Below are 19,738 nucleotides of genomic sequence, written 5' to 3'. Positions count from 1 at the left end.
CAGACTGAACATTGAAAGGAATAACAGCCTATGATGACAATGTATGTATATATGCATGTGGTCCTTTAACAGGACATTTCTCAACATGCTTATAGATAACAATTTTGCATTAGCGTAGTGTCCGTGTGTGCCACTATTGGCAGCATGCCTTGAATTGATTCAGAAGATAACTTCAATCTTTATGCAATAAAATACTTTGCCTTTATTACATGATATACATAAATCCTAGTATTTGTTTGTGTGTTGGTTTATGTTTGATCACTTTCGTGATGGTGATTTTCGATCAAGCAGCCCCATTAAGAAAATGTGTCTTGCTATTAGAACAAGTAATGTTCCTTCTCATCTAAATTTATCCGTTCATATTAATAATAATAATATCTCAGGACCTGAAAAAATGAGAGTCATACATGGGGGAATAGGAGAAATGAGACCTATAGAGGTAGACAGAGAAGATCAGACACCATATTGACACCGCACAAGAATGAACGAGAGTCAGCTAACAAAGAAAATCTTTAAATGCATCATCAAATTAAATGCAACTACTAAGTGGGCAGTAGAAACAATAAGAGATACAGTGGAATTTGGCACCACTTGAAAACGAATCTTTAATTGAGATATGTTTCAAGTTAAAAATTATAAATTCAAGCAGTTGCAGGAAAAGCGAAGTCCAAGAACGTGTGATGAAAGGAGGGGAGGAGGTACCAAAGTGAAATGATGAAGACTTTCTGGGAGAAGAAGAAAGGCCTAACCAGCAAGTTAGTTGTTTACTGTGGTTCAAAGTAGAAAAGGATATCTTTCATCTAGTCTCATTACACTGCACCAGTCTATGTGTTTTATCACTGCTCATGGACTGCAAACGGTGCAAATACTGCTCATATTTAACTGATTTAGTGATACATTTTACCACACTGCCTGTAATATAATCAGCATATTCACTACACAATGAAAGGGCTTCCCAATTGGTGTAACATGCTTCTCTTAATCTTCAAGTATCTACATTTTATGTTGTACCTTTTTTATCTGCTCCATTTACAATCATCTCTTGTTCCTGCTACTACGTATATATTTACTACCTGCTTGCCTGCCCCATGCTCCATCATCATCATGCTCCTGCTACATAATGAGCAGGCTGTCTTTCCAGCTGTTACGGCGCCGCGTCATCTGTGACGTCATCGAACCTTCTTGATGCTTCCTTCCTGTTCAAGGTCGATTCTCGTGTCCTCCTATAAAAGGGCCAACTTTTCCCAGTGAAATCATGTCTGGCTTCGACTGTGGTTTGTAGTGGAGGGAGCTCCAATTTTAATGCATTTTCCTTGCATGGAATTTTTTTTTCCTGTCAGTCTGGAAAAATCCATCAAGCATGAGGTCTGGGTGAGCTAATGAACTTATTTCTCACTTTCGCACAGGAACTTTTATATTCTTGTCGCCCTTCTGGCGTTATCAATAACCTTCTATCTTACTGCCTTTTGGTGACTTGGGTTTGCCTTTTAATAGTGAGAACTTATACTCTCCATTCTCTTTAAAGTTAATTTTGCAACGTTGCACTGTACGTCAAGATTTTGTTAAGAACTTTAACACTTTCTAAATTCACCTAAAGCAAACTTACTGTTCTTTGTTCGTGTGCTCTACTTTAACTTTTTAGCCTATAATTAAATTCATGCAGGATTTGATCCCCTTTCTCCCTCTCCCCCCACCTCTCCTTTCACTGTTCCTTTCTTTGTGACATTTCTCTCTTTTAATTGTACGTGTTCACTGGCAAAATGCTTTTTAAACACCCTGGAGGTGTGATCCTATTGTGGCCTTTGGTCTTACATCTTGGATATCAAATTGTAAAACTCTAATTCTTTTAAAATTATTTGTGGTATCTAAACTAAAATGCATCTTCTTGATGTTAAATTGTTACAATCTAATTCTTCAGAATCTAGTCATTGTATTCAAAAAGCTTTATTGTCATGCACTCTTTCTTGGTGTCGAATGAATAGAACCTATACTTTTGAAAACTGGTTATTTTCAAAAATTTCCGTTGTAACTGTTTTCTTTTGTTATCACTCTTTATGAAAACAAAATATATTTGTTAGAATATGTTTGTTGTAGGTCACCTGTTCCTCTTCAATATTTTTGATTTCCCTTTTTTCAACCTTTTAAGTGCTGAGTGACTGGTTGACTGCTTGATACCTCAGTGCTGAGTTTTTTCATTCTTATGTAAAAAAAAAATTGTAGAAGCCTCAATTTTTAACCTAGCAGTGGGATGATTAGCTTAAAATGTTTACGGATGTTGGTTCTTTATAAATCTAAATACAAATGGCAAATCTTACACTTATGTTCAGTATTATTCTGAGAAGAAACAAAATTGCACTTTTTGCACCCATGCGTATGCCACATTTATACAAAATAAAGAGCCTGAAATAAAATTATTTTTCAAAATCTGTGGGCATGGAATATATGTAACTCATTACAAGTACATAATTTGATGTTTTAACAAATTCAATGTAAACTGTAATCTTGTGGTATTCATGGACATGACAGTTACTAAATATATAGGGGTGTCTACTACAGAAATATAATTACCATGTATTGTTAACATTTCTCCGGTACATGTTTCACAGTATGAACAGTCTCTTTGACATTTGATACCTTTAGAAGGTTTTCTTTGTGTGAAACATTTCAAAACATGGCACAATGCATAGCCCTTTATTGCACAACCGGCACTAATAGCGGCTTTCTTTCCGCTTCACAGGCTACTGGGTCGAGTGAGCACATACATGGCAGATCTTCTTACCTGGTTTACCAGAGGAGTCAGGGGGAACCTTATTAGGGAAATGTCACTCTGTAAGGTGGAATAGATTTTCCTCTAGAGACGGTCGACCTCCTTTATGCAGTTTGCCAGGTGTGTGGTGGTTTTCAGTCAGCTCTCGGATAACTTCCAATTGGAACTTTGTGAGGACATATGGCTACCAGTTTGAAGTTGCTACAGAGTGAATGCATTCAGAAGACACAGAGCTATGATATGGAAAAACATTTTTTGTACCCTAGTGGTTTTCCTTACACATTCAATGTATGGCAGCATCATGTCTTTCTTATCAAACCCACCCATACCGTTATTATAGTCTAAAACTGTAGCTGGTTTCTTCACTGTCCCCTGTTTTGTGACCAGTATTCTCAGTTGCTAGTATTTCGTTGCAGTGAAAGGATGAAAGCATGTAAATTTCCCTCTTATCCTTCCATCGCAATACCATCATATTGTCAGTGTGATGCAATTCTATGTCCCCTTTCTGTAATGCCTTTACAAACACAAGCATCCTCTTTTGGTTCTTCCGAACAGTACTGCGCACATGAGTCTTTCTCCTCACAAGATGGTCAAGTAACAGTGGGCTAGTATACCAATTGTCTATGAACAGCTTGTGTCCCTTGTCAAGGTAAGGTTCAAGTAACTTGGTAACAACACTTCCTGACACTCCTTGTATTCATTAGTGGAGATATCTGTATCAGCACCCGTGTACACAATACAATCTAAAATATATCTGGTTTCCACATCGCACAAAACAAAAAGTTTGACACCAAGCCTGTGATGCTTAGATGGAATGTACTGTCTGAGGGATAACCTCCCTTTGAACAACACCAGGGATTCATCAATACACAGGTTGGTGAATGGCTTCAAAGATTTTCTGAATAATTTTCTTACAGAGTTCACTAACTCTGTAATTTTGAAGAGTTGATCCCCAGGAAGCTGAACATCATTGTTACACATTTGTAACATTGAGAGAATCATTTGAAATGTGTCCCTAGGCATCAATTCTGAATAAATTGGCAAGTAGAGCAACCTATCAGATGACCAGTGTTCAAATATAGTCTTCCTACTGTTTCTTCCCATCAGCATACACACTGCAAGGAAAGTGCACATTTGATCCACTGTTACATCACTCCACTTTCTAAACCTGAAATGTGGTGACAGCTCAATGCTTTCCACCAGTTGTTTATGATACCGATTTGTTTCAGCAACAACCTGCTGCACCAGCTCCACTGGGACAAAAGTTTTAAAAAATTTAATGATTTTGGGGTTATCATCAAATACTACTTGGCTCCCAGAGTCTGTTACTGCCATTCGACATTCTGTTGGAGAAAAATCATCAATCCACCATGAGAATAGTAATTAAATAGCTTTTGAACTCATCGTGTCTTTCTTCTTTTGTTTATAAGGAAGCTCTTTTTCTTTCTCACTTACGATATTTTCAGCACTCTCTGAATCGTTTTCACTTTCAAAATCACTTAACAGTTCATTAAAATCATCATCTTATCATCACTGTCCACTGTAGTTAATAACTGAAAGATTCTTTGATCCAAAATAACATTGCGGCGAGAGCAACAAGCTGGTTGCTACTCCATGTTTGTTTACATCACAGGTGCACTCCACAGAGGTCTACAAAAAGCTCTGTAAGTTACTTCCCAAAGCTATAAACCGTGATCGAGTAGTTCTACATAATACCCAACAGATGGCAGAAAATGCCAGAAACCAATTCGGCACCCAAAAGTGATGTGGAAAATTGTATGTGATGTGAAGCTGGAAAATTTATAATGTCCGGTTACGGACCATTTATCTTGGCATTACCCAAAGGTGAACCAAAAGACTGAAAAAATATTAAGTTCTCGCACACAGTCTATAGATGGGTGTAGCAGTGGTGGACCGGCCGCATCAGCCCATCTATAGACGGGCGTAGCACTCATCGGATTAATCATTTTTTACCTACCATGGATTTCTCTCCTTTTCCCCAGCACTGCTTCCTTGCTCTGCTATTGCTACAAGTTTGTGATTTCCAATAAGGCGGTTGAAACTTCCTTTTATATAATGGAGTTTACTGACTTCATCATCTTAGGTACTATGGTCTGGTAGTTCGTGCCAAAATGAGATATTAGCTTCTCCCAAAATACTTTAAGTTTAGTGTCTAGCATCATTGACTATTCTTCTTATATTCAACTTTCCACCAATGGTGATAATATCTTTGGTTCTTTGCATAATACTGTAATTATATTCTTCAATCACCTTCTCATTTACCTTTTCAGGCTTCAATTACGGACTCTTTTTCTTTTGTAGCCCACTTCACATCTCATTGTTACCATTAGTAACATTCCGTCAATTGCTCTCTTGGGTTCTGTAGCTGCTGTCTCACTAATTAGTTTTTCTTTCTCTAAATTGCTTCAAGATATTCTCCCCTCGTCTTCAAGTTTCTCTCTCCTATGCACGTATTGTTTCTGCCTCTAATCATCTGTTGATACTATTGGCAAAATCTCCCTTACTGTGAAGATTCAGCATTTTTTCTTGGCCATTTACATTCCTTATTTTACAATATTTGTCTTCCCCCATAATTTTGGGCTATGCCTTTTTTCTCACACAGGGCTTTTTCTTGATTCTCTTAATTCTCTTGTTAACTTTCATTTTTCTTCAAAATTGGTTCCATGAATAAATTATATTAATTATACCTCACAAACCTTGTCAACATGTTTTAATAACTCTTTTTCAATTAGCTTTATTCAGTTAGATCAAATTCAGGGTTTGGTTAATGAATTTTCTGATGTTATCACTCCTTTCCTTGGTATTGTGAAAAACTTTCAAGCTTACATTGATTTAGCTTGTACAACCCCTGTTTGTTCTCCTTATTTTTTAAGTCTTCCTCGTATGAAAATTTTGAACCATTTAGTTGATAAACGGGATGGATCTTCTTGATTTATTGTTGACTATCATAAACTCAACTCTTGCATACTTTATGATGATTATCCCATGCCTAAAGTAAAGTCCTCCTTTCAGCATTTTTCTAACTCTAATTATTTGACTATTTTTGATCTTAATTCTGCATATAATCAAATTCCTCTGGATGAAAATAGCTCTCATTATACTGCTTTCATCACCCCTCGATGGTTTATATCAATTTAAATAAGTTCCCTTTGGTCTAAATCTCGGTATTCAAAGAACGCAACTCTTTGTTGATTCTTTTTTCTCTGATATCAAATATAAATAGTTATTTCCCTTCATTGATGATATTCTTATCAATCCTCCAAAGTTTGAGTCTCATCTTCAGCATGTTCATGAGGTTTAGATGCATGTACGATCTGTTGGTCTGACTGTCAATCCCTCTAAGGTTTTGATTGCCAAAACTTCCATTAAGTTTTTGGGTCATATTCTAAGTTTACATGTTGTTGCTGTTGATCCTGACAGGGTTTCTGTTATTCTTAAGGTCGACCCACCCCCCACCCCCCGACCAGAAATTTAAATCAGTTACGGTCCTTTCTTGGTATGGTTGGTTTTTACGGCAAATATATTCCTCATTTTTCTCAAATTTCTGAACGCCTTAATTTATTAAAACGCAAAGGCATAAAATTTCATTGGCATGAATCTCAACAAACTGCCTTGCGTACTTTAAAAGCTAAACTATCTCAATCCTCCCTTTTATAGCTTCCTGATTTTGATCTGACTTTTGAACTTTCCACCGATGCTTCTGATGTTGCTATTGGTGGGGTTACAACAAACCAAGAATAGCCAAACTCTTCCCGTAGTCTACTTTAGTTGCATATTATCACCCGTTGAATGTAAATATTCTGTTTATGAACATGAAGCTCTTGCCTTGCTTTCATCCATCAAACATCTTGCCAATTATCTGGACCATAGGGAATTTGTAGTAAGCACCAATAATCAGGCTCTTTCTTGGTTATTAAACAATGCTACGAAAATTGGTCAAACTGGTCGCTGGCTACTTCGATTATCTCGTTTCAAATTTTTTCTCAAATTTGTATCAGGTTCCAAAATTCTGTAGCTGATGGCTTATCACACCTGTTTGATGATCATCATGAAAATTGTTCTGGGATAAACCAACTCCCCATCGACATTATCAATACTATTCCTTCCCTTACTGACTTCCCATTATCCTTTCAATCTTGTCATCACCATAGAAATCTTGTTCCCTATTGTCAACAAATTATTATGGCCCTTTTTTATCTTTTTAACCAACTAGTTGTTTTCAAGCCCACTCTTCAGTCCATTCCGGGACTCATTCTTCTTTCTGCTTTGCGATCAGTGGTTTTTCAGTATTTTCATTTTAACCCCACTGGGGGATGTTTTGGTATGGCCTAATCATATTCTCATCTTGCTTCACAATGTTTCTGGCCTAATATGTGTAAAGACATTTAATCTTGGGTTCAATCCTGTGACTTGTGTCAAAAATATAAGCCCCCAAATGCTCAACTCTTTGGTCCTTATGCTGCTTCTCCTTCTACCTAGCTGGCTGAGAAATTTTATATTGTGGCCTTGTCAGATGCTCTAAATCCAATTCTTATATTTTTACTTTATTAGATGGTTTTTCTAAATTCCTTATTGCTCACTCATTGCAAAAAATTCTTATTAATTTATTAATTAATCAATCAGATTTTCCCTCTTACTAGTTTTCCTAAGTTTTTGGTTTCTGATAACGCAACTGTATTTAACTATAAAACATTTTATAATTTTCGTTTTTCACATGGGATTAAGAAAATTTGTAATCGAAACAGACTTTCAACGTATTAGGTAGTGTTACGTACATGTAGTACGTGTTGAAGAGATGTTAAGTACAGAACAAAAATGGGCAGCCGGACACCAGTGGGATCCAAACCCATATCATCCTCAAGCCAACATTGTCAAGCGCTACCATCGAAATTTGAAGTCTTTTCTGTTCGTCTTTCACTCTCGTGATCAAAAATCATGAGATTCTGTACTCCCTCAGTTTGCTTTGGCATTGAACTCTACAGTTAATAATTTTACCTCCTTTTCCCCTGCTAAATTATTTTGGGTTGGGGATCTTCAAACACTGCTATCATTAAATTGGGATTTACCTACACTTTTGGATACTCTCCCTCATTTACTTACTAATTCTCAACTCCAATTCGCTCTCCAAAAGTTACATCAGGCAAGGGATGTTGATAAACGGACTTGTAACGCTAGTCTTCATGCTGTCCAAGATAGGTTTAGATTATTTGACCTATTCCTTTTAAAAACCATCCCATAAGTTCTGCTCAGCAGCAGATATCTGTAAAGGTTTGCTCTCATTGGCTGGGCCCTTACCGCATTCTTTCTCTTCCTTCCTCTGTCACTGCTTTGCTTCACCTTGTTTCTAATACAGTTGATATTAAACAGGCACACTTTTTACAGCTAAAGAAATTTTCATCATAACGCTTTTGCTGTATGATCTCCTTTACTTTTTCTGGGACGGGGTGGGCGGCGGAGAGGGGGGTGTGAGTTAGTGGAGATCCGGTTCTTGTTTTGTGTACTCTCTTCAAATGAATTGATTTATATATGTATATATATATATATATATATATATATATATACATTATATTTAATTATTGTTCATTTCTTGCTCACCCAGTCTCCTCCCTCCTCCCACGCCCTTCTGAGCTGGACACTCCCATGAATTTTTCATGTAATTTAATGTTTACTTTTTCATATCAATATTGTATTTCATAAAATTTCTCTTATTTGCTGCCTATAATTGAGATTTTAATCTTGTACTTTTCATGGGAATCTTTTTTGTTTTGGCCACAATAATTCTTGTGTTTGTAAACATATTTAACACACAAAAAAGTCAATCAAACTTTTGTAAATGGTCCGGACTGTCTTTTTTTAGTGGTACTTTTTATTTCCATCATTTCCCTCCCCTCCCCCTCTTTACCCCTTTTATTATCTTTTCCTGCATTATTTGGAACTTTTTCTGCTCCTGCCTTTGTTCTTTCTTCCCGTTATTACATCTGAATCTCCGACGATCATTGCTCCCACGAGAAGGCGCCTCTCCTGAACTTCGACTGCTCATCATCTCTTATTTTTCGCCGATCCTTCGGATTTCACCTGGTGGCGAGAGTATGTAATGTGCTCCTAATCTACAAGAATCTACATTTTGTGTTGTCCGTGTTTTCTGTTTCATTCACCGTCATCTCTTCTTCCTGCTACTACGTATATTTTTACTACTTGCTCACCTGCCTCCTGCTCTGCCATCATCATGCTCCCGCTACATACTGAGCAGGCTGTCTTTCCTGCTAATTCTGCACTACGTCACCTGTGACATCATCGCACCTTCTCGACGCTTCCTTCCTTTTCGAAGTCAGTCCTCGTGCCGTCCTATAAATGGGCCTAATTTGCCCGACTGTGGTTTGGAGTGGAGGGAGCTCCAATTTTAGTGCATGTTCCTTGTGCGGACTTTATTATTTTTCTGTCAGTCTGGAAAAATCCATCAAGCAAGAGGTCTGGGTGAGCTGATGAAATTATATCTCACTTTCGCGCAGGAACTTGTACATTCCTGTTGCCCTTCTGGCTTTATCAGTAACTTTCTATTTTACTGCATTTTGGTGTCTTGTATTTGTCTTTTAATGGCGAGAACTTAAACTCTCTGTTCCCTTTAAAGTTAATTCTGCCATGTTGGGCTGTATGTCAAGACGTGGTTAAGAACTTTTAACACTTTATAAATTCACCTAAAGCAAACTTACTGTGCCGTGTCCATGTGCTTTCTTTTAACTTTTTAGCCTATAATTACATTCATGCAGGATTTCATCTCCTTTATCCCTTTCTCCCCTCCTTTTCCTGTTCCTTTCTTTGTGACAGTTCTCTCTTTTAATTATATGTGTTTGCTAGTAAAATCGTGTTTAAACATCCTGGAGGTGTGAGCCTATTGTGGCCTTTGGTCTTAAATCTTGGATACCTAATTGTAAAACTCCAATTCTTTTTAAATTAGTTGAGGTACCTAAACTAAAATGAGCTTTGTTTGATGTTAAATTGTTAGAATCTAATTCTTCGAAATCTAGTCATTGTATTCTAAAAGCTTCATTGTGATGCGTTCTTTCTTGCTGACAAATGGATAGAATGTATACTTTTGAAAACTGGTTGTTATTTCAAACATTTTGATTGTAACTGTACCAGGTGGTACACCCCCACGCCGCTAATTCAAACTTTGCGCCAGTTGAAACTCCTCTACTGGAGGAAGTCTGAACTTTATCTACTGTGTTAATTTTCAAGTTTCTCAGAAGATGTCACTACTTGGAAATTTTGAAGTTTCTGAACTGGGTCGTTTTCGATGTATTTTTGTTTTGCCTGTAGTATGAAGTGTGGACATTCTCTTCCAGATGGCACTACTGAAGAACTACAATTGTGCACCCTAGTGCGAAGTGAAAGAACTATGTTTTTGGAGAAATTTTGAATTCATAAGTTTGTTCTTTGTTAAATTTCTTTCAGTTATTGTTTAAGTTGGCTATATTAACCCTTTCTTTCTGCCAGTTTTGAAACTGGCCAATCATAATTTTCTGTAATTAATTTTCCACCAATAAGGTGTTTCTTCCTCATCTAGTGTAGGGGTTTTCGTCGTTAACCAATAAAATTTTTGTGGGAGGGTGTTCTCATTCCTGAAACGCCTCGAACTTTCCACGAGGGTATATAAACTGCTGATTTTCGGGTCTCCGGGCCACTTCAGTAACATCTATCAATGCGTAAAGTACGTAGCAGGTGGCGGGAAGCGCCTCTTTCTTCGGGCAGCAGTTCAGCCACCAGGTAATGGCCGTTTAATAACTTCTTTTCTTGTCAGCTCAGCAGTTTAACTCTCGGGGCAGGTCTGAAGCCTTTCCACCATGTAACTTTTCCCTAAAATGTAAAGACACTTCGTATCAATTCTATCTTTTGAACTACATATTGGGATAGAGAGTGCTTAACCCTCTCGACCTCCCACTCATATTGCGTTGAGGTGAACTTATTTTCTCAACCGTTTCTTCCTTTATGTTATGTAAATTGTCTTCTTCTAAAAGTCACCTCTTTAGTGTGGGATTAGCCCTTGCAGTAACGGCCTAGTGCCAAGTAGGTTTTATATAAAGTGTATTAGGAGTGCAAGAACGCCTCCTCTCAAGTTGGTATTTTCGAGGCCATGTAATTTACCTGTTTCTTTACTTAAGAGGCCTCAGTAGGTTGGGTATTTTTACTCCTGTTTTCATGTCCTTGGAGGACAACTTGAATGTGGAGTTTGGTGTGGCCTTTGATAGGCTTAAATTTTGAGAGCGAGTTGCTCTTTCTGGAAAATTGAGTTGTTGTATGCCTCGAGGAGGCTTTACCGTGTAAAGAGGAGCAAGTGCTCCTAGGCATGATTGGGGTCTTGCCCCTTTGTTGAATTCTGTATATCGTAATGTTGGGCTTATAGCTCAAGAATTGTGTGTCTGGCTCTCGGAGCCCAAATCCTGTAATCACTGTAATTGTATATTTTCGAATTGTGTTTCGGCTACTGAGTACCTGTTCTATTTGTTATTTCTTAATCTTGAAAAGTAAATATAACCTTGTTAAATTTTATCTTAACTTTAATTTTGTATTTTGAGACCTGTTCACCCCCGCACCTTCTTTCACCTCTGCTAATCCACCAAACCACGGTAACAGTAACTGTTTTCTCTTATTATCTCTCTTTATGAAAACAAAATATATTTATTAGAATATGTTTGTTGAAAGTCACCTGTCCCTCTTCAATATTTTTTATTTCCCTTTTTTAATCATTTTGTACCTAGCACGGATTTCTCTCCTTTTTTCCAGCACTGTTTCTTTGCTCTGCTATTGCTACAAATTTATGCTTGTGATTTCCAAGAAGGAGTTTAAAACTCCTCTTTGTTATAATGTAGTTTACTGAGTTCATCGATTTAGGTACTATGGTCTGGTGGTTCATGCCAAAATGAGATATTAGCTTCTACCAAAATACTTTAAGTTTGGTGTCTACCATCATTGACTAGTCACATCACCTCACGTGCCAATACTGTACTGTTCAGGTACATGCACTACAAACATCATTATGATATAATCATGATAAAATCTGTTAAAATAAATTTCTTTTGGAAACATCTGTACAAGATCAGTATAAAAAAACAGTGTCTTTCAAAGAACACATTAGAATTACAAGGTGGCTCGATCTGACCATTGAAACACTTCCTGTGTGCAGCTTTGAATTGAGCAGCATTTTTATTTTCTGCTCTGTTCCTCATGCACGAGAAGAATAATTACAGGTTGTCCTGGTTTAATCTGCATATGAGAAGGTATTTTATTACAGAATCATCTCACCAGACATATGTTTCTGCAAGACCTTGCACACTTAACATATAAAAAATGATACTATTATTTACAGATTTTTGTTAGAGTTATAGAGGGGCAAGGACTCAATTAACGTAATATTTTTAAGATTACTTATGCACTTCATAATATCATTTCAGACTTTGGTCTTCTTGGAATACCTGTTTGCAGCCTTGTTTTGCTTACCATAGGATGGCATGAATTTATTAAATCAAATCTTAGATTTAGTGACATTATAAGCTGACAAATAATTCAGGACCAAGATCTCTGCAAAATTTAAGGTCATTAGTCACAGAATTAATGAAGGTTTATGCAGCTAAGGAAGTGTTCATCTTCTGTCTCATGCATCCTGAATTATTCTCCTTAATCTATTACCAGTGTGTAGGCCTTTCGCTTCCTGTAAATTTACAAATTTTTCTGTGTATTTCACATCAGTTATATTTTCTTGGTCTGGAGCACTACTATCTGTGACAGCCTTATATTCTGCTAGCAAATACCTTCCAAGTTTTATAATGTGGGCAGCATCAAGGAAAGCAAACACCTTTTGCTCGGAGTCTGCTGGATGGTTAAAATAATGTTGGGAGGTCTGTCCAACAAACTTCATTCCTAAGGTGATTAGTCCCAATCCCATCACAACTGTTGACTATATATGATTTATGTAGCTGCCTCATGCAGTTTTCTCAAATAAAGTTTCCCATAATTTTATTTCACTTCTTTGGGCCACTCACTCACTCACTGGTATTCTCCACCTCCTATTCCCTGCTGCCACCATAGAGTCTAAGGCCTGCTTGGCCACCTTATATTCCTTAATGTCTAAATACCCCTGACCTAAGTCAACATAGCCAGAAAACTGCTTATTGTACCACACCAAGCCCTTCTTAATAGCCATGTCATTAAACATCAATGTTTCTAGGATTGGTTCTGTAATAGCCCTAACTATTTCTTTTTCTTTTCAATATTCCCATCTGCAAAACCTGGACTGTCTGATACTGCCCAGTGACAAAGATTTTGAGAATATGGTGGTGTGAGAAACTTCCTGACGTAACAGAAGTGATATTGATGAGGTCTTGGATCACCTCTTGAAAAAAGCTACCCTTAAACTTTGTGACCTGAATCATTGAGCTTATTGTGAAGACTTTCAATGACTTCTTGCTGACTTAAGAATTTCCTGCTGCTCCTCTTTGTTTGCTGTACCATGACTTCAGCTGTTTTATTGTCCTTATAGCCTGCACAAAATGCTAGTTTTATATCTTCGGCCTGGGACATATGCTGTAGTTATGGTCATTGGTTTGGTAATTTAAAAAATAAAAATAATATAATTTTAAAAGAACGTCGCCCAGACCACTACAGTTTTGTATTGCACAATAAATGTGAGTAGCAAGTGATCAGGGTTAAATAATTTGATATTATATAATAGTCTCCATTTCATATACTTTTAATTGTTTAGCAGGATGTTATTTATCAACTGCCTCTGCTAGGTTTTCTTCGCTATTTTTTCTTAGCAGTGGGAGCTTAATTTTTTAATTTACAAATGTGAGGGAAATGAAATATGGTTGTAACAGCATTTGGCAGTGATTGCTGCTAGTTACTTGATAAGTGCACTTAATTTGGAAGTGTACAAAGCATAAGTGACTGTATTTAAGTCTGTTGTGGACCTGTTAGGCCTGAAATCATACTGTTCCTCTTCATCCATACAACTCGTTCTGTAGTTAATTTGATTGTCTTTAAAGGAAATCAGAAACATAAGCAAATAAACAATTACTGTGACTCTTAGTACTTCCTCTGTATAAACCTTAATCATCATCATCGTACAGTTTCATTTTCCCAGGTAATGTTGGCAAGTCTCTTTTATTCTGTCTTACTGAGATACATTCTGTTGTTAATGATGTCTTCCAGTGTCCTTCCCTGATCTGCAATATTCATCCGGTAGGTTCTTGGCCTTCCTACCATCCGTTTTCCTCCCACATGTCTCTCCAAGTTAACATATGCTGTCCTTGTTGGGTCCATCCTCATTAGGTGCCCAAACCATCTCAGTCTGGTCATGCTGACCCAATCTAACAATGATGTAACAATCCCAGCTTCCTTCCTAACCACCTCATTCTTTAACTTGTCCAGTTTGTTTTTTTGAATTGTGGATGTAAGGAACTTCATCTCAGATGCCTGCTATCTTGATGAGTCTTTCTTACTGACGGTGCAGGTTTCAGTACCATAGTTTATGATTGGTCTATCTTGATGAGTCTTTCTTACTGACGGTGCGGGTTTCAGTACCATAGTTTATGATTGGTATGGACTACTGGTTGAATATCGCCAGCTTTAATTTTGTTGGAACTTAGGGACCCCAGAGGAGTGTTCATACTTGCTGGTAAAAGTGAGAGCTCTTCTGCACTCTATTTGCCACCTTCTTTGTGGCTAGTGTATCTCAGGATATTATACTGCCCAGGTATGTAAAGCTTTCCACACTTCCTAGTGGATGTTTTCGTAGCAATATGTTTGCTGGTCATCCCTCTCTGTTTATTGCCATCACTACTGTTTTGGGTTGGCTTATCTTGAGATTAAACTCCTCGAATTTCAGCTTCCATTTATTGAGTATCAACTGTACTTGTTCCTCAGTTTTTTCCCCAGATCATAACATCATCAGCTAAAGCCATCGCATTAAGTTCACAAGAGGTTTCCGTGATGGTCTTCATTATGTCATCCAGGAAGGTGATAAACAATAATCGGGATAGTGCACTGCCTTGCTGGACTCCACTTTTGTCTGAAACCAGGATGAATGTCCATCGCCCAGTCACGCACAGCTGGTACAGTTCTCTTACAGCATCTGAACTTTCCTCACCAGTACCTCTGGCACATTCCTCTTTCTCAGGCATTCCCATAAACAGATCTCTGCCTTCTTCCCAATATTTGTCCATTAAAATATGGACACTGAAGATTAGGTCTGTTGTGGATCTGTTAGGCTTGAAGCCATACTATTCCTCTTCAAACTGTGGCTATAAGATGACTCACACTCTGCTCTGTAAGATTTCCTCAAGAATTTTAAGCCCATGAGAAAGGAGTGTTATTCCCCAGTAGTTGGAGCATTTTTGGTGATTTCCTTTCTTAAACAGGGGTATAATGTTACCCTTGCTCGAATCAGTAGGTATCTTGTCATCTTTCAAAATTGCATTGAAGACTCTATGTTGCCACTCTACACCCCTGAAATGGGAGGTTCCTCTGTGCAGGTTTAAATAGGTGGTTTTTTGTTCTCTTATCTGCTTCTGTCCTTCTTAATAGGTGATCATAATTATTCAGCAGAACCTCTCTGATATCTTCTTCTTTCATGGCCAGTTTTCCATTTGATCCAAATTGCTTGGATAGTTTCAACTGAATTCCTTTTGTTTTGATCTCACTGAACAATAATTTCATATTACCTCTGTTGTCTTTATCCAGTTTTTGAGTACATTTCTCCCAGGACTTTATCATCTCCTCTTCTACTACTCTTTTAACTCTCATTTTCTTGTCCCGGTAAACTTGCTCGAGCTCTTCAACTTCACCACATTCCTTATCTGTTGTCGCTTAGATTCCTCTCTATCTCATTCTTTTTGTGCTATATTCCTTTCCTTTATTGAAGATCTCACTCTTTCAATCCACCAGGGCTTTTGTTTTTCACTTACACTCGCACTTCTCTTCTTGCAAACCTCTATTGCCTCCTTTATCAAGGTGTTTTTAAATCTTGTCCACTCTACATCACCACTCTCCACTTCTGTAGGCAGTTGTCCTCTTATACGGTCCTGATAGTCGGTCCTTTTTCCAATATGTTGTAGTTCCCAAACCTTAGGTAGTTTCATAGTTGTTGTCTTAGGTATGTTAATGTCTTTCAGATCTGCTACTAACAACCAGTGGTCGCTTTTGAGGTTCTAACTTGCAATCATTTTGACATCAGTTACACGTCTACTTCTTTCTTATCTGTAATGACATAGTCAGTGACTGTCTTGCTCTTTCCATCCCAGCTGTAACGGGTAATCATGTGACTGACTCTTTTGTTGAATGAGTTTTTTACTACCAAACAGTTTCTTATGAAGAAGTCTAGAAGATGTTCCCCTTTTGAATTCCTTTCCCCATAGCCATGTGGTCCCATCACTTTCTCATAACATTTCCTGTCTGTCCCGAGCTGTGCATTGAGTTTCCAATTATTGCCCTTTCTTCACTGATGGTCCCTTCTCGGTTTTCAAGAAATTTGTTCTTTTCATCTTGACTGCTACCCGTCTGAGGGACATACTTTTACACCAGTGAAGTGAAAACCTACAACCTGTTTTCCAGTCATTGACCGGGTCGGTGATATAATGAATGAAACATATATAGGCTGTTATTACAATGGGGTCGCCACTCCCAAGGTGATTTATTAATGAGTGATAAATGCTATGAAATGAGAATGGAGAGTGTTGCTGGAATGAAAAATGACAGGGAAAACCGGAGTACCCGGAGAAAAACCTGTCCTGCCTCCGCTTTGTCCAGCACAAATCTCACATGGAGTGACCGGGATTTGAACCACGGTATCCAGCGGTGAGAGGCCGACGCGCTGCCGTCTGAGCCACGGAGGCTCTTTTACACCAGTATCAGCATCTTTTTCCCAAATTGAAGTGTTGCCTTTATAATTCTCTCATTGATGTATTGGATCTTGGTAATACCATTTAACTCTTTGACAACATCAATCCTACTCCTTTTCTCATCTCTCTGTTATTACCATTCCAGTAGAGGGAATAGTTTTTCTCAACTCTTTCTTCCTTTTACCTTTCCATTTAGTTTCACTCAATCCTAGAATTGATAAAATCCTTCACTCCATGATGACTTCACATTTCCCAGTCATAATCAGTACAATGATTGTTCCTATTAGAGTGTATTGTGTTCTCCAGGGTTGTTGCACAATCGCAAAGCCAGGCCTATCATCAGGCTGTAACCCAGCATACCTGTCATCGGTCTGCGGGTGCTGTTTTCTACTTTTGAGTTCTTTGTTTCCATCCAAGGCTCGTAGTAGTGTGAAAATGATTCCATTTACTCTCCAATTGACTTGCTAGGCATAACGTTAGAGAAGATTTTCTGTCAGGGTTATCTCTCTTACTGTTTAACAGTCCCCTGCCACATCTGCAAGGCAGCAGCTTCCAGTTGAAATTATGTGTCATTTCCTACACATTGGCTTCAACGAGCCTCCTAAGGGTGAACTCCTCTGCCCATAGCCATTGATTCTTCCTTAGTTCGTCAGGTTCGGTAACGGCCGCACAACCCTCGACTACACAGCTGCAGGTAGTACTGTCTACTGTTGCATATGGTAGCAGGATGTGCCTGACCTGATATAAACCTTAAAATGAGTTGAATTAGAAACAGGAATTACAAAAGCAATCTCAATTATAATTCAGTAATATTTACTTCAAACAAAATATGTCCATGGTTTAGTTACACTGATTAGTGCACCTTTATGCTGAACATAGGGCTGCATTTCTGAAGGCGACAATCAAACTCGACCTCGACATCATGGTTTATTGTAACTGGTCCAATGTCGAGGTCACCTCGTTCTATTTAAGAAGTTACTTATTGAAGTTCTTTGATATGATTGAGGTCTGTCAATATCCCTGAATTTTCTAGAGCAAATTTTTGTGCACAAAGAAAGCCATTCTCTTATCTTCATGGAAATAATACAAGATATATATAGCCATGTATCGTCATGGTTACTAACGGCCTGTCACCTGTGTTTTCTTTACATTGAGTAGTGTTGTACACGTGTTGTACTAAGCGTGTTTATCAGTGAATGCGTATTGTCTCAGTTGAATTTGTGATATAAAAGCAGCAAATATGAATGAAGAAGATATACATATGCACCTTTATTTAAAGAGCAGTGACAATGATTATTTCTTTGAATTACACAAAGAGTTAGGGAACTGTCAAGTGTAGATGAAGATGTAGTGAACTCCAGCATTGCAAGTGAAACTTCAGCGATTAGACCTGTGCGTAAAAAACCATGAAAAGATACCGGACCATCATATTCTGCTTCTGAAGATTCAGAAGAGGAAATTCGAGTGACTGCTACAAAAGCAAGGAGATGCACGAAGCTAATGGACCGGGTCTAAGAGGGGATGCGGCAATGATGATGCTTCTCAGGTCAGTGTTGATAAATGAGTAACAGTGATGCTGAAATTACTTCTACACATACAAATGGGAATACAAACTACAATAGTGTTTACCAGAATGTAACATTTCATGATAGTGAGCCTCCTAGACCAAGTTATTCGTCAGGACTAGAGGACCTCAGGTTCCTCGTAGCTTCATCACTCCCCTTCAGTTTTTATGTTATTTTTCACTCCTGCACTGATGACTTTTGTGTACAGCTGTAAGTAACTCACTAGACTCGTATTTATAGAACATAATAATCATAATAGTAATATAATTATGTTTACCAATAAAAGTTCTGAGTTTAATCTGACAAGGTAAAAATGTGCAAACTTTATTTGGACCAGACTGTTGGAACATGTGACAGAAGATTAGGCTGCAAAGGGTTAAAACATATGAATTATATTCTCATGCCTCCATAAGGAGTGCTGATGTCAGGCATACAGCCCCTCTATATTATTGTAGCTCGGTGTGGTTCAGATAACCTATAGGAATAATTGTTTGTATGGTTCATGTTGTTTAGGGCTTATGTCCTTGATGACTTCCCTTCCAAATTTGATATGAGGCTGCCTGCCCTAATCCGTCTCTGGTAAGATACTTGCATGCTTAATGATTGATGTTTTCTGGATTGACTCAGAACAAGTTTTTCACTTTTCTTTTGTGTCTCAGTCTTATCATTGTCTCTGACTATATGATAGATTCTTTTGCTAGTGGCTTTAAGTCGCACCCTCACAGATAGGTCTTATGGCAACTAGGGGTAGGAAAGGCCTGGGAGTGGAAAGGAAGCAGCCATGGCCTTAATTAAGGTACAGCCTCAGCACTTGCCTGGTGTGGAAATGGAAAACCATGGAAAACCATTTTCAAGGCTGCCAACAGTGGGATTCGACCCACTATCTCCCGGATACAAGCTCATAGCCACGTGCCCCTAACCGCATGGCCATCTTGTCCGGTAATATGAAAGTGACTCAGATATGAGCAGCACTAGTAACAGCATACCTAATACAGCCATATCCTGTAGGAAAGGGTGTGAAATTGACGATCATATGGTTGGTCCGTTTGTATATTTCAGTGAGCATGAGAGACTGGTATGAAACAGCACTCTCTTGCTTGAAGAAGAACACATTGGAAATCTACAAAACTCTTCATTTGCTTAGTTTGCCTCACCAGCGACACCTAGCTCTCTATGGCAGCTTATGGTAGAGCAGTTGAGGATCCTCCCTACCTTCAGGCTTAGCACTTCACAGACAACAGGAGATATGCACAATACTTATTTTGTGCTGAGCTGTATTTGCTGGTACAACAGGTGAAAGATGTCAGTTATAAATTTTGAAGTTTTGAATATTTCAGAATTGGTTTCTTTTTGATGAGCAGAATATTTTTCTGTACATCTGTAAATTTTCCAGATTTTTCGGTATTATTTTAGAGGTTCTTATTTTATACAATTGCTCCACACTCAAAAAAAATCCCTGAACATTCAAACAGGACACTTTTCTATTCCCGGAT

General features: G+C 38.0%; 1 protein-coding gene across 2 annotated transcripts in view; it reads left to right on the top strand.

Moving 5' to 3' along the window:
• Positions 1 to 19,738, top strand: part of LOC136884803 (gastrula zinc finger protein XlCGF57.1) — a 51,438-nt gene that overhangs the window by 8,659 nt on the left and 23,041 nt on the right. The window lies entirely within an intron of this gene.

This window comes from Anabrus simplex, chromosome 13 (assembly GCF_040414725.1).
Source record: "Anabrus simplex isolate iqAnaSimp1 chromosome 13, ASM4041472v1, whole genome shotgun sequence".
Classification (NCBI taxonomy): Eukaryota; Metazoa; Arthropoda; class Insecta; order Orthoptera; family Tettigoniidae; genus Anabrus; species Anabrus simplex.
The sequence above is the reverse complement of the archived record's forward strand: the minus strand, read 5'-3'. Positions and strand labels throughout refer to the sequence as shown.